The sequence below is a fragment of the Lissotriton vulgaris genome, chromosome 2_1 (genome assembly GCF_964263255.1).
Source record: "Lissotriton vulgaris chromosome 2_1, aLisVul1.2, whole genome shotgun sequence".
Classification (NCBI taxonomy): Eukaryota; Metazoa; Chordata; class Amphibia; order Caudata; family Salamandridae; genus Lissotriton; species Lissotriton vulgaris.
The window spans coordinates 1819777463-1819793563 of NC_141687.1; the positions used below are offsets into that span (position 1 = coordinate 1819777463).

General features: G+C 45.4%; 1 protein-coding gene across 1 annotated transcript in view; it reads right to left on the minus strand.

Annotated features, from left to right (window-relative positions):
* FRMD5 (FERM domain containing 5) overlaps window positions 1-16101 on the minus strand; it is a 550452-nt gene that overhangs the window by 212631 nt on the left and 321720 nt on the right. The gene's annotated exons all lie outside the window — the stretch shown is intronic.

Sequence of the window (16101 nt, forward strand, 5' to 3'; positions counted from 1 at the left end):
CCTCGTCTCAGTCCTTACGTAAAGAGAATGCACCAGGCTTCAATAATACATGCACCAACAGTCAATGATGCAGAAATACCTGATTTCTTAAATGAACACATACTTTATTGCCATTTTCAAAACAATAGAAGCAAAGCTACAATCATCCGAAGTGGCAAGATCCAATGTGTAGTACCTTATAAATGTCTGATGTGGTGACCATGTTGCAGCCCTACAAATCTCTTGTAAGGACGCAACTACGCTTCAGCCCAAGGTCCTGAAACTGCCCTAGTTGAACGTTCTTGAACAGTAGATGAGGCTGATTCATTCATCACTCTGTAGGACTGTGAACCCACCGTCTAAGAAGTCACTCTTCTTCCCTTATTAGCTCTGCCATCGGATACAAAAAAAGTGAATTGGACACTGTAAAATCCCTTGCATGGTCTAAATATATGGATAAAGCCCTCTTTATATTTAGGGAATAAGGAACTTGTGCATCCCTATCTGACTGCAAGGCAGGAAGACTTCTTTCTTGAGAGCGATGGAAGGACGAGTTAATCTTACAAAAAAATCTCGATCCAATCTTAAACTCACCCTGTCTGGGAAGAATCACAAATAGGTGAAAGAAATAACTAGCATACTCAATTCCCCCAACCTCCTTGCTGCGATAATGGCTACCAAAACAAACAGTCTTTGCAGATAACCAGCCTAGTTCATCTTCTTGTAGAGGTTCGAAAGGAGATAATTGTAATCCTTTACAGACTAAGGATAGGGCTTGAGTTGGAGAAGGAGTAACTACTGTTGGCTTCTTCAAACAAAAACTTTTTAAATCTGCTCCACCAATGGTGCTAAATCCTTCCAGTCTTATCCTCTTTTGAGAGCTCTAAAGGCTTCCCACTAAGCAGTTGAGGGTGCTAAGTCCCGCAAAAATCTGTCGCTAACAAATTAAAGCATCCGAACTATTTACAACGAAAGAGGATCAAATTCTTTGATACAACACCATTTCTGGAACTACCTCCAAGGCTTCTTGTAAGAGGCTAAAGTTGATGGCTTCCCTGATAACTGAATATCTCTAGCAGCCTCCACCAAACACCCCAAGTGTTGCAAGCCTACCCTTCCAAGTTCCAGGCCATCAATCTGAGGGGTTTCAGCTGGACTGACAGCAGCAGAAACGGGAACCGGGACATATTCAGACATTCCCCTTTGGAGAGTGACATCAGAGGGGAAAACCATGGGTGTCGGGGCGAAAAGGGTGCCACCAGACTCACCGATGTCCTCTCCTCCTGAATCTTCCAAAGCACCTTCGAAAGGAGGGGAATTGATGGAAAAGCATATGCAATCCCTCTGGGCCACAGGAATGATAGAGCGTTGACTGCCTATGCTTGAGGACACAACACCTCAGAGGAAAACACTGGTAACATTGCATTCTGCTGGGATGCAAACACGTCTATCCATGGGGTCCGAAAGTGACAGCAAATTGGATTGAATTCCACGATGGACAGATGATACATGATTGAAGACAGGCGTTTGCAACTCTGAAAGACTGTCCACTCTGAAATTCTTCTGACCCTGAATATAAATTGCTCGAAGAGCCAAACAGTCTTTTTCAGCAAACAAATAAGCAAGCAAAGAATTCAGACTGTCACTTTGAGTTGCCCCCTGATGGTTCAAATAGCACCAGGTTACCTGGTTCTCGGTTCTGACAAAGCACATTGGAATCCTCCAACTTAAAAGAATAAGCCTGCATCTCCATCCACACTGGTGCTCGTTCCCTCCAACTGGAGGAAGGCAAGCTCTCTTCGTGGAACTATTTGCCCTTCCTCTCCAGGTCTCCCAGAAGCAGAATTGAAACTATGCTCTCCTTTCCACAGGAAAAAGGATCAATACCAGAAGTAAGGCCCGTTAACTCAGATGAGACCGGGCACAGTGTATATCAAAAACAGTGTCTCAACTGGACAATATTTAGAGAACAAGACAGTTCAAAACAGTGATGTAAATCACAATTTGGGAGGGGGAAAAAAGGGGAACACAGACAGTGACCTCGCTGTGGGGGTTACCACCGACCTTGGGGCACTACAAATGCCAATCATGCACAGCATGCAACTATACCTACAACACAAAGGAATTTGTTCATGCAGGACATACGTACAAACTTAACAACTTCACTAATTGCCGCACAACCAATGTCATTTACGCAATACGATGCCTGTGTAATCTCTGATACATAGGCCAAACCACCCAGATGGTTAAACAGCGTATTCTCCAACACCAAAGCTGCATCAGATGCAATGTTGAAATAACCCCGTTGGTCAGCCACTACAGAGAAAAAAAACATTGAAAAACTGACCTTACCTGGCTGGTGATTGACCACCAGGGGTTATTGAACAAATGCAAGTGTAGATGGATTGCTCGCTGTAATTCGGTTGAAAATGGTCTCATACTTTTGATGAATGGAATTCAGGTATCACAGCCCCATGAACATTGCACAATCTTGTGACTTATTTTCTCTTCCCCCACCCCATCCCACCTTCTACCCGGATACCATGATTAGACACCCTCCGGCTTGCATCACACATTGTTTGCTCCTTTGCTAGCATTCCCCGTTATGTGCTGCTTCCATTTGCATTTGCTAGTGTCCCATTAGTTCATGACTCATCCATCTGCGAGTAAACTTATTTATGTATTGTTGTGTCTACAACCTTATCCTCCTGTATTGACTACCCCATGCACAGAATGCAACCCCTACTGCATTGACTGCTCGTTTCCTGCAATAGCCACTATGCATTGACCTTATTGTGCTCTTTATTGTATATACAAACTGTTTTGAAGTTGTCACCTTATATCACGATTCAACCATTTGTGAGTATACTTATTTATGTAGTGTTGTGTCCACAACATGGTCCCCCTGTTTTGACTACCTCATTTACAAAAAGCAAAACCCTACTTCTTTGACTGCTCGCCCCTTGCAATAGCCACCACGTGGTAACCTTATTGTACTCACAAACTGTTTTCAAATTTGAACGCTATCATGTATTCTTGCTCGTCCATCTATTGAACCACAAATCACATCAGTGTTTGAAAGTCACAATTGCTTTTTTGTAAAAGGTTCTTTGTAAATATTTTATACAATACTACGAAGTTCTGTGCCTACCGCTCTTTCACAGGCATTTTTTTCTGCAGCCTTGAACTCTGGTACAGAGGGCTCACGTTACCCGTAAATTGTCTCCTCCGTGTCCCCCGAGGTCCCTTTTCTACTCTTCCTTTCTGCCTTTCCCCTGTCTAGCTTTCTCTACCCCCGTGACGCGGATCACTTGACGGACCTCTGCCTTTTCTACCCCAGTCCCTCACCTTGTGGAGGCTGTGAAGCAGGTTTCTTTAGACTACTACTTACTTCTCAGTTCACACTGACTGGCTTCCTGGTGTATCACCCCCCTGGTACAGCAGGGCCATGGGCGGCAAGCTTCCCGGACATCATTGCCCCTTTTCTACTCAATGCAACCAATTTTACCATTGTGAGTGACCTTAATATTCACTTTGACGATCCTACATGTAAGATTGGCTCCAGCCTGATTGCCGATCTAGAAGCCATGAACATACCACTCTGCAATTCGGGTCCTACTCACAGAGGTGGCCACTTGCTTGACCCCATATTTTCTAATTTTCCCAATATTCTTAGCCAAAAAGCCCTTCCTTTACTCTGGTCTGAACATTTTTTGGTAACCTTTAAGTTGGTGTTCGATTCACGGACGAATAGCTCGAACATCTCCTCACTCAAAGTCAGGAGTAGAAATTGGAAGAAATTAGATATTGACTCCCTAAATCAACACCTCTTGAGAAATATTCCTGACTCTTCTTCCATTTAGATCTCGGACACAGCTGCCATCCACACTTGGATAACGGCATCTGTGAACACCTGCCTCCCTATTTCACTTAAGAAACTAAATAATCACCGTCCTCCTGCCTCATGGTTCACCGAAAAATTAAAAATTGAAAAAACAAAATGTAAGGCTTTAGAAAGATGTTGGAGGAAGGATTATGCCTTAGACTCCAAGCAGTGTTATAAAATTGCTAAGAGAGAATATAATTCCCTATGTAAAGCAGCGCGTGCTGAATATGTGAACAAAACTATCACATCACCACAAAATAATGCAAAAGCCCTGTTTAAATTAGTTGGGGATCTCTCGGGAGCAACTTGTCAACCAATACCCCGACACTTGATGAAGCACAGTGTGAAGTTGTGGCGAAGTTCTTAATCGAAAAAGTAGAAAAGATCCATGCAGAAATTGAGTCGGCAACTACTAATAAGGAACAGCATTTAATGAATCCATCCCCCACTTTTGACTGTAACAGCCCAGTCGGGCCCTCTGATTCGGCTTCTACCATGAAAATAACAAACTGGCAACGCTTAGACCCTTTATCTTTTAATACCATTCTAAATAGTCTCAAATCAGGCTCCCCTAATGACCTACTTCCAGTCAATATTTTCAAAAACTAAATTCTTCCTCATTAAAGATCATCATGAATCTACTTAATGCCTCACTGAGGGAAGCCATCTTACCAGCAGAATGGAAACACACAATGATTCTTCCCCTCTTGAAGAACCCAAATGCGGATCCAGCTGAGCCTTCCAAATTCCGCCCGATTTCCCTACTCCCTGTTTTTTCTAAGATCCTGGAAAAACACATGAACCAACAGCTTACACGGTTTGTGGAATCCAATAACATCTTACACGGGTCCCAATCAGGCTTTAGAGCCGGTTACTCCACAGAGTCTACTCTCTTAGGAGTTACTGAAACAATACGCCAGCAACTGGATAAAGGGGAAACGATGACACTTATCCCATTAGACCTGAGTACAGCCTTTGACACGGTGTCTCATTCTAACCTTCCAAAAGCACTCCAGTCCCTGGGAATTGTTGGCTCAGCTCTGGATTGGAATAAAACTTCATCACCGTCAGGACTTTTCAGGTCTTCTCTCCATCGGCTTTCTCCAAAACCTATGCAGCTCCTTATAGAGTGCCACAGGGCTCGATACTTAGTCCTATGTTATTCAATCTTTACGTCAGCTCTTTAGCTACCATCGCGAAAGAGGCAGGGTTGTCAATCTTCTCTTATGTGGATGACACGCAGCTTCTCTTTTCACTATCCGCCAATGAAAACTCCAGTGTTTCATCCCTGCAGGTAGGGCTGCATAAAATCGCCAGCTGGATGCATACTAACTGGTTAAAGCTAAATGGAGGAAAGACAGAGGTCTTGGCCATGGGGAAGGATAAAGATCTCTGGGGCCCGAACCACTGACCGTCTGAAATGGGTGAACTTCCTAAACCAGTAAAAACTGAACGTCATTTGGGCATAGTGATTGATGATCAGCTGACTATGAAACAGCAAGTAGCTAAGACCACTTCCATTTGCTTCGCTATTCTCAAATGGCTCCGTAAGATATTATGGATGCTGCCTGAATCCACTCAAAGAATAGTCATCAAGGCCTTAATTATGTCGGAATTTGATTAAGGCAATATCCTTTTTCTAGGAGCAAATAGGGAGTTAGTACGCAAGCTGTAGGTGGTGCAGAATTCTGCGGTCAGGCTACTTCATCATATACCGAAAACATCCTCCATCACAGGCACTTTACATGATCTCAACTGGCTCAGGATTGAGCACCGGACGAAATTTAGGGCCTTATGCTGTATCATAAGATTAAACTAGGCACAGCACCCCATTACCTATGCTCCCTAGCCCAGACATATCTTCCGACCCGTCTACTTGGCTCCTCATCCCAAGCTAACTTCAAAGTTCCTAGTGTGGAAAATAGACTTTTTATCTTGACACTCGCTCAGCCATTTTGTACTCTGTATAAAAGTATATCTGTTATCTTGCCATTCACTCTGTCATTTTGTGCTATACCCTTCATGACTGACCTCTCTGGAACACTCTGGAGCTCCACTTTTGACCTGCCACATACTTGCACTGACACTCACACCCTGTTCATGTTTTGGCCTGCCACAAACTGACCAGCCCATGCTCAACCAGTCGGGCAGGGAGTTTCCCAGATGTTTATCATCCTCACCCTGCACACTACGCCCTGCAGGCGTCCATCAACAGGCCTATCCCTGCTTGCTGTGTAATCATACCTCTCGCCTGTGCCCTGTAGGGGTCCAAACAACTAATATTTGTGGACTTATTTGTATAAACATGCTTTTCACCTACACCTTGCAGTAGCCTCACCATTACCTGTGCTAATCAGATTAACCTTCGTTTGACATGTAATCATGCTATGCCCTGCAGTACCAACTAATCAGATTGACCTCTGTGTACTATGTAATTATAATGTTTTGCCCATGTCCTGTGAAAACCCCCAAAGGCTACTCACCTGCTGATCCACCAGATTGATCATTGTTTACGAATGTAATAAAGTATTATTGGTACAACTCCCTTACATGCCTGGGGCAGGATAGAGGGTATATAAGATGTATAGTAAGACCATTCTACAGACTGCCTGCTCAGACATCTATGGGTGTCTGTTGTTGATGCCCTCTCCATCTCATGAGATTGTAATAAATATCCTTTCTCTCCGTGCTCCAGAGTTGGTCTCAGTTTGTATTACGGACCCGTGGACTAGAGGGTGACCCCTGACACCTTTTGGGTGGTCCCCAAAAGACCCCCAAAATCCACACTAGATTCAAACTTTCGCATATGGACGAACGCTCATTTTCGTATCTGGCCCCAGTGTTGTGGAACTCACTATCTTCTCTACTCCACCACGAAGTTAGCCACAAAAGCGTCTGCAGAGTCCTTAAAACCTGGCTATTCAACCAGTAAAAGCTGTCTGCTCTGTCTGCAATTTGTCCTGGTAGCCGGGAAACCTCCGGGTAGCTGTGCGCCTTATAAATTTAATCTAATAATAATAATAATAAAGTGTGCTGCCTGGATGCTTCATTCGCCCGAGCACCATTTGCCACCTGGAGGCTTCATTCCTCCTTCATAGCGACTTATCCACAGCTCGGCCTTCGTGCCACTCGGCACCGGGACGCCTCGTCCACCTTAAGTACTGCAGTTTCACCGCCTCTACTGCTCTCCACGAGCGGTTGAACACCAGCCATGCCACCCATCCCTGAATTGCTCTCTTTCAAAGCATGTTGTGCCAGGCATTTCTGACCTTTTTCTCCTGCCACTTTCCTTTCAGACACAGCCAATTGCCTGATCACCGAGTACGCTTTGCTCCATTTACTATGGCTATTCCTCCAAAAAGGATCTTACCTTCCAGGATCCCCTTCGGTAACTATATACTACAGACCTGCCGACTTAGCGGTCTCTACACATAATTCTCAGGCCTGACTCACCGCATGCCTCCTCACTTTGTTCATTTAATCCCCAGCTTCCACGTATTCGCTCGTGGCCATGCTGGATTTCAACTACAATGAATCCTTCCTCTCTTAGCTAGGTAATTTTGACCCAATTAAATGGTTACTCTTCTCCCATCCCGTCTCCCTCCCTGGACCGCTCCTTTATTTATCTGTTCCTCCTTTCTTTTCCCTCAGAGCACTACCCTAAATTGTATGGCCATTGTCCTGATGATGACCTGCAATCATTCACGTAGAAACACCGTCGCAACCCAGCTTAGAACTCAGTCGCTGTTGTGGTCTATCTATTTACCTGAATACCCTGTAAAAACACTGAATATAACATGCAATTTTGACCACTTCAACTTTATTGTAATGTTTTCGCTGTTCACGCTGTATTTCACACCCCTGTGTCACTGTGCAGTCCTACTCTCTCACTTACATGCCCGGTGCCCATCTTGTGTGTTATGGTCATTATGTATTTATGTACTGTAGTGCTTCTTAACTACTTATGAAAATAGAATTTGTTTTCTGCTACCCTACCATTATGTTGTGCCCTCCTTTCCACAGGCACTTCAAAGCCTGAAATGATTGAAGTAATTATCTGTTTCTTTCCGGCAGCACAGGAGGAGGTCGTATGCATGCTTTCAGCAAAGGGGAGACAAAGTGGGGAGCTGGCGAGGTGAAGGTCCTGCCATAACTAATGTTATATAAATATAGCTTTGCAAATGTGTGTGTGAGTATATATAAATATGTAAATAGAATATGTGTGTCTGTAAGTATACAGACACACACATTTACAAGGCTACCCAAAAACCTGGACAGGCTAACATAAAGAGTCCTAATTTTATGTCTGGCTTGTCCCCGTGTTAGCTTTTCAAAATCTGGTCACCCTAGCCTCACACTGCCTTCTATGTTAAATTACACCAGTGCAGGATCAGGATACCTACCATTCCCAAAATGACTTGACCACAGACCCCCCCCCGCCCAGACCCTGAGGAGGGAGCTGCTGGTTTCAAAGTATCAGTGCCACTACCCAGCATAGTACCTGCTGGCTCGCACTGAAATCGTCAAAACTCTGCAGGGGCAAGCATAGAATTAAGAGTAACATACATCAAATAAATATACTATAAGAAAAGCTACAGCGTAGTACCTCTGATGGAAAACAGAGACGATACAGGAGGCGGGCGGTGGGAGGGGTATTCTACCTTGTTGTAGAAATGGAAGGAGGACACAGTAAACTGGGATTACGTCCCACAGTCTGTAAAAGCTATGTCTGGAGGTGGGAAGCCTCATTATGTCAGGGCTGCATAGCTGCCAAGGTTTTCAGATTGCTATGTGTGATATTTTCATAATTTTAGTGTAATTATGAATGACATTTCAACAACTATGAGTGACACTTTCTCGCAATGTAAATGTAAATGTAAATGTGGCGTATTTGTATAGCGCGAACAGTGACCCGGAGGCATCCCGGCGCTTGTACTCCTACCACAAGGGAAACCCTCCTGGCTTTTCCTTGTGGGGTGTCCACTCCTGGGCATCCCATGGTGAAACCAGGCATCCCTTGTGTATCAGGGGGCCTTTGTGGAGACTAAGCAAGCTATTGCCCAGAGTTGCAGCGTGGGACCCATGCTTAGAATCGGCACTGAGGCGAGAATATCCGGTCAGAGGAATTAAGCCCGAAACCCGCCGAGGCTGGAATCGAACCCTGGTCCCTGGCCAGCGTTCTGCATCAAGGTCTGCCGCTCTAAGCATTAAGCAATGAAGACAAGGGAAACATATAAATAACATAAATTACACCCATGTGAGCAACTAGAAACACTAAAATGGTCTTAAAACTGCTGCAAAACAACAGAAAGTGATGGCCAGGAGAGGCCGACAGAGGAACACACACATCCTAGGGGTCACAGCCCGGCCACAGGCTTTCATTTATTTTAAAAAGAGACACACACAGAGTAGTATAATAAAAGAGTAAGTTGCACGGGATACTATTCTTATAAGCAATTAACACATCATTTTCGGCACAATTACAATGTTTACTTAGTTTAATTAGGAGAAATACCCATTATCGGCGCTCACTCTCTCAGGCACTTGCTTATCATGCAGCATGCAGACTCCTCTCACAGCAGCTGCTGAGGCGGCGCTGCGGCCCAGTGGGCTGGGGTCGGGTCCTTCCTGCTTGAATGTGCAGTCACACTGCATTGCAACCTATATTTGCTGCACTGACTGACTGTAGTGACACTGGCCTGCACCTGCTCCAGAGATGAGAACCATCCGGTACCCCACTGCAAGCGGCTAGGTCAGAGAAGCTGCAGCGGCCCTCAGTAACATCTTAATGGCCTAACTTAAAAGCACAGCCGAACGTTATCCTACCCGGTGGACAGACCTGTGACTCTGCCCTCACCTGACCTACCTAGCCCATAACTGACTGTGTCTCTCACTCACACTCAGACTTACTATAAGTCAAGCCATGATAGGACACTCACTGTGAGACTGTGAAGTCCGTTTATGCTCGTGAGTAGGGCCCAGTGTGTGTGTTTCAAGCACTTAGAAACATTGTAGCTGAGAGAGCAGCACTGGCAGAGCTTAGCAGATCCAGCCCTGTTAGCCTGCCGGGAGCAGCGAGAACCTCACTACTGCAGCCAGCTCTCAGTCTGACCCGATCATGCATTATAGCAGCGCTCCGCTTTACAGCTGAGCAGCGCTATAATGCGTGATTAATGCATTTCCTTGCGGTGATGCAGACCACCACACTGACATGCGATAGGCTAACACCTGATGCGTGCAACTTGGCAGGACTGGGCCAAGGAGTAGGCGATGAGGGGGTGATGAGAGAGAAAGGCGAGTCCCAGGTGTAAGGGGTGAAAACGTTGAGCGGAAGAACAAAGAGAGAGGCACCTGGAAAAAGAAAGGAGAACAAGAGTGAGGGAGACAGAGCAGGAAAGCCAAGGGGAAGAGAAGATCAATAGAGGGAGAAGAAAAGAGAGAGGGCGAGAAGAAATAGAGTGGTACAAAGAAAAGAGATGCATGAAGAAAGAGGAGAAAAGTACAAGTTGCTGCTAGTGGCTCCTGTACACCTAGTCCTAAATAAAGCTCCCTCCTTGACGATACTAAGGTGATGTTCCTATTGCCTGGGTAAGTGACTGGCCAACTGATACTTACTGCCTCAGGCCACATTTATTTATACCAATGCCATGATTATACACAGGGCATTGGAATTATGTGACAGATAAAAAGGAGGTGTTATACTGCCCAAGGCCTAGGGTGCAAACTCCCTTACCCTGTAACTTCTGGCCTGGGGACTTTTCCTCAGCGGTACAGCCAGTGAAGGTAGTGGGAAACCTAGGTGTTATGTTCAAGAATGATCTTTCCCTGGAGGCGCAGGTCTTTCGAAGTTGGTAGCTGGCTGCCTAGCCATTATTAAACTCTTGAGGAAAATTCGTCCACTATTACTGCCTCCCGTCCGGGTAGAGGTGGTACTCTGCACTGTGCTTAGTACGTTAGACTACTGTAACTCTCTGCTGTTGGATTCCCCGTGCTATCTTATGGATAGACTCTAGAGAATCCAGTCTGCGGCAGCCAAACTAGCTCTGGGGTGGCCGACGAGAGCTTCTTTGTCGAAGGCCTTGGCCCAGCTACACTGGCTCCCGGTGAGACAGAGAGTACAATTTAAGTCTCTCTGTCTGGCCTTTAAAGCCTTGCATGGGCTGGGCCAGGTTTGCCTACAAAGAAAATTCAGGTGGCATGCGCCAGCCCGCAGCCTACGATCCTCTTCTGCCAGGCTGGTGACAATACCTAGGTTTAAGAAAATCAAAGCAGGAGTAAGATTGTTTGGAGTAGCCGCGGCGAAATTGTGGAATGCTCTCCCGGCTGAGCTAAGACATATCCCCGATCTCCTTCTGTTTAGGAGGAGATTGAAAACACTGCTCTTCCCGAAACCCTAGCTCGCCATTTAGTTGCCCCCAACGTTATGAGTCTGCCAGCGCCAGGATGTCTTTTTTAGGTGATAGCTGCACTTTAGAAGTGAAATAAATAAAATAAATAAATTGTGTGGCCACACCATTTTTTACATAATTATAGATGTGCTGCCTCTGCCACATAATCTATCATCTGCTGCATAATCTGCTGCATAATCTGCAGATTTTAACAAAAAATTGTTTCCAGCTCAAATGGTTCAAAAGTTATGAAACGCACATCAACATGTGATACTGCGCAGTGGAAGGCCCTTTGCAAAGGTTGAATGGTCACCTATCTGCTGCTTACTGAATTATTTGAGTGGTAAATTGGTACTAATCAGCTGTAAGCAATGCCCAGACAGTGTTAACAAGTGTAAAAATAACAATATAATGAAGTAATACTATCACAAAATGCGATGCATTATGCTCCATAATTTGCCTTTTCATGCCCCATAAGTTACTTAGCCCTGCCTCATAATTTGGTCCTCCCCGCCACATAATTTCAGTGGCCCTGATTATAAAGCACCATCAAGCTAATGGTTGGACATGATGTTCATGTCAGCCCAGCAGCCTGGCTTAGCCACACATGAAATCACTTCCAAAGTGGACATTTGGCAAGCAGAGTGTCCCAAAGATTACCCTACAGAAGCTGCCTTAGTGCCTTCAATCAATCAGTAGATTTGTAGAGGACTACATGTCACCCATGAGGGTACCCAGGAGCTGGCAGGGTCCAGTAGGTTAGCTGAATAGCCAGGTCTTCAGGGACTTTCAGAACTTTGGAAGAGATGGGGTGGTCCGTAGATAAAAGGGTAGCTCGTCTTATGTCTTCGCTGCTAGGTAGGAAAACTAGCTACCTCTGCATCTGCTACGTAGGATGCAGGAGGTGAGGGTTGGGCGCAGAGTGGAGGTGTCTGGTGGGCTGAATGAAGTTCAGGTTGTGGTTCAGGTATGCGGGTCCGCAGTTGTGTAGGGTCTTGTATGCATGGGTCAGGATCGTGAACTGGCATCTTTTCTGTAAGGGGGCTAGTGGAGTTCCCTGAGGTAGGGGGTGATGTCGGTTTGTCTAGGGAGATTCAGGACAAGTCTGCATTGGTCTGTGCTGCATGTGTCTGTTAGAGGTGGAATTCGCTAGGCTTGTAGCACTGCAGGATAAAGGAGCTACCAAAAGAGCGATGTAGGTCTGAGGCTGCTGCACTTTAGAAACAAAAGCATGTGGATGACTCTGAAAGCTCTAAATATTTTAGGGTCCTCCTGACATCTAGGTAGTGCAGCCATATAAATCAAAATTGTCAGTTTTTATTTCCTTGTCATTTGTTCTTTAACATGTAAATGTGCTGAATCAGTGCAAATGGGTTCTGAAACAATGATCGCAATTCGGTAAGAACATGTTTCACACAGAAAGTATATCTCTTTGCATCCAGAAAAAGAATGTGCGTTGTCCCTGATATGAAGTCACATGAAGGCAGAGCATAAGTTCCTGTGAGTGCCTGCTAGTGCAGAAATAAAGGAGGATCCCATAGCTAATATTAAACTGAATCGGGGATCCCCCAGCCACAGTGAAATATGCTGAATTTGTCACGCTGTACTTAGTTGATATCGAGACACAAATCAGTAGCTCCTGAAAGTTGTCTGCCTTATGTCCAGAATAGCAAAGTGCTGACATCAAGGGGGCTTTCATCTTTGGACTCCAGCCGGGCCCACATCAAAGTCCGAATTTAAAGGGCCACCAAGCCCTCCTTTTGTTCGAACATAATTTAAATAGCACACTCATTTTTTCTTTTAATTATTTTATAGCACTGCTCATCCCAATGTAGGATTCCAGAACGATTTAGATCACCCACCCACATACATTGACAATAAATCAGTCAGGATTTAAAACCTAATACAGTGCTTGGGGTTGCCTGTACTAATAAGACTTTATTATCACCCACTGAAACCCTTTTAGCTGCCTTATAATAACTACAGATTGAGAAAAAAGCAATAACATTCTAAACCCTGCTTTCCAGTTTACATGCAGATCCTCCATGCTCGTTGATAGCTTACTCTGCTATGTTAGAAATATTGCAATTTATGAACTGTAAGTAATAAAAGAATCTCTGTGTCAAAAGCAGTAACTAATTTCTGCGAAAAATACAAATTTGTCATCTCCATGTTACATGATGTGCTGTGCAGGAAACGCGTCACTTCTTGTTGACAATTTCATTGCAGCAGATGTAAAAAAAAATGTAACATATATATTGACTTCAGACTGCTTTTCATGACTCCGCCGCCTATGACTCCACCCTGTTTTTGTCGCGACACCTTGACCCCAATTTATAGGATCCCAGAGTTCCAGCACTTGTGCCTGCCCATTTAAAGCACTAGGCCTTAGGTAAACAGGGTAATCTGACTTGTTAGAAGGCCAGCTCTGTCTGCTGGGCATATACTCTTGTACGTTCCATACTCCTGTCGGGTGAGTTGCTCATGGACAGCTGTGACCAGTTTAAAAGTATTCTAGGATCAGCAGGGAGACAGATCATGCATCCATTTCAATTAGACCGGCCAGCAGGTTGCACCTTTAAATGTGAGAGTTATCTTATGAGCACCCTCAGAACAGTAGCACAGGCACTGAATAACGTGTACTACTGTCAAATATGTACCCAGGAAGGCAAAGGTGGTGCAGAAACTGCTGGGTTACCAGCATCGGCTGTTCACTGCTGCAGCCTTCCAGTATTCGCCTAGGCTATTGGGCAGCTGGGGTCAGTTCATGGTTTTAAGGCCAACTAGGCACCACTGCCCTTCCTAAAATCTGAAATGGGACCTTGGATTTGCCCTTGTTGGCGAGCTGTTCTTTTTGGTACACATGAACCAGTCTCATTATTGTTGAACCAATAAAGCATCGGAAGGCCAGCCCCTGTAAAAGCTATGGCAGCAGCCTATAGATGGCTGCAGGATTCTTTTCTTCCACCCGAGTACCCGACCAGGAAGAACATGTCATAACATTTAGCCAATAAATCTCACCTGGTAAACCTATTGGCTTTGTCAATGGGTTTAGCAATATGTTGCTGTATATTTATTGCACATTTTAGGTAAGTATCAATCAATCAATCAATCAATCAATCACGGCATTTGTAAAGCGCGCTACTCACCCGTGAGGGTCTCAAGGCGCTGGGGGAGAGGGGTATGTTACTGCTCGAACAGCCAGGTCTTGAGCTGCTTCCTGAAGGAGAGATGGTCTTGGGTTCGTCGACGGTGGGTGGGGAGGGAGTTCCAAGTCTTGGCTGCCAGGTAGGAGAAGGATCTTCCTCCGGCGGTGGCTCTGCGGATGCGTGGTACGGTGGCGAGGGCGTGGCTGATCGATCGTAGCTGGCGGGTGGGTGTGTAGAAGGTCATGCGGTCGTTGAGGTACTTGGGGCCCAGGTCGTGGAGAGCCTTGTGTGCGTGGGTGAGGAGTCTGAACGTGTTTCTCTTGCTGACGGGGAGCCAGTGCAGGTCTCTCAGGTGTCCGGTGATGTGGCTGTGTCGGGGGATGTCCAGGATGAGTCGTGCGGAGGCGTTCTGGATGCGTTGGAGTCTTTTTTGAAGTTTGGCTGTGGTTCCGGTGTAGAGGGTGTTCCCGTAGTCCAGTCGGCTGGTGACGAGTGCCTGGGTGACGGTCTTCCTGGTTTCAGTAGGGATCCATCTGAAGATCTTGCGGAGCATGCACAAGGTGTTGAAGCATGAAGATGAGACGGCGTTGACTTGTCTGGTCATCGACAAGGAGGAGTCCAGGATGAAGCCCAGGTTGGTAAGTAGAGGCTTTAAATTTGTTAGCAATTGTAAACTCTTTGTTTTGGTGCAATTTGGTGTCTATGGCAAAGTCAAGACGTCTCGGCTCTAAAAGGCTGAGCTCTTGGGGTTTGCAATACTTATATTGGACAAGAGAGCCGAGACTCATTTAGGTGTCCGAATGAGTTCTGGTTGTGTGAGGGTGTTCATGATGGGGCACAACTGATCGTTCTGGAGCAGAGGCTGAAGGCAGTGTGAATCAGCGAGGAATTATAGTGTTTAGATTGCATGCTCATCTAATCCTTGGTCTCTCTCTAGTGTGCACGTAGTGATGGTCACATATGGTACCATTGCAATTACCAACTTTAATTATTTACACCAAAATCGTTACTCATTTATCTCAAAATGCGAACAAGCAGTCGCAAAGCCAATAGGTCTGGCTTATTTTAAGCATATGTTTGTTATGGTGCGGTATGTCTAAGTGCAAATGCAGAAAACTCACAAAGAAGCACCTTAATGATGGTTGGATAGCATTATGTGTAAAGCACAGAATGTAGGTCACCTTTTTAGCTCACACCTTAATTACTTAGGCTCAATTTGGAGGCCCCCACCCTTTTCATCTCTATAAAGCTCTGTGGTCCAGAACAGGCATTTGCCTAAAGCTGTCTCACAGGCGAGACCTACATTGAAATGTAGTAAAACTGTAAAGTCCATGGAGTCAAATCTAAAACTTGTGGAGCAGAAAGAAGGAACGACCATTTTGCCCCTCTGCGGAGCAAGAACAAAGCTAGTATTAGCGTCAAAGTGGGGAGTTGAGCACTTGACTGAAAGAAAGAAGACTCGACCTCCTCCACTGTGACACCCCGGGTGCCGGGGCTTTTGGTGCCACTGCCCCCTTTGGAAGTGGGGCTGCAGTATTTGTTCCCTGGAGTAGTTGATTCAAAAGTTGTGCAGGTCATTTCCTCCTATGCTGCTGTGGCATATGCTGGATGTGAGGATGAGAAAGAGTGAGGCAGAGCACAAGTGTCTGGACAGGAGGTAGATATTCAGTCAGTTGTTGATGTAATCTAGTCCTAGGTT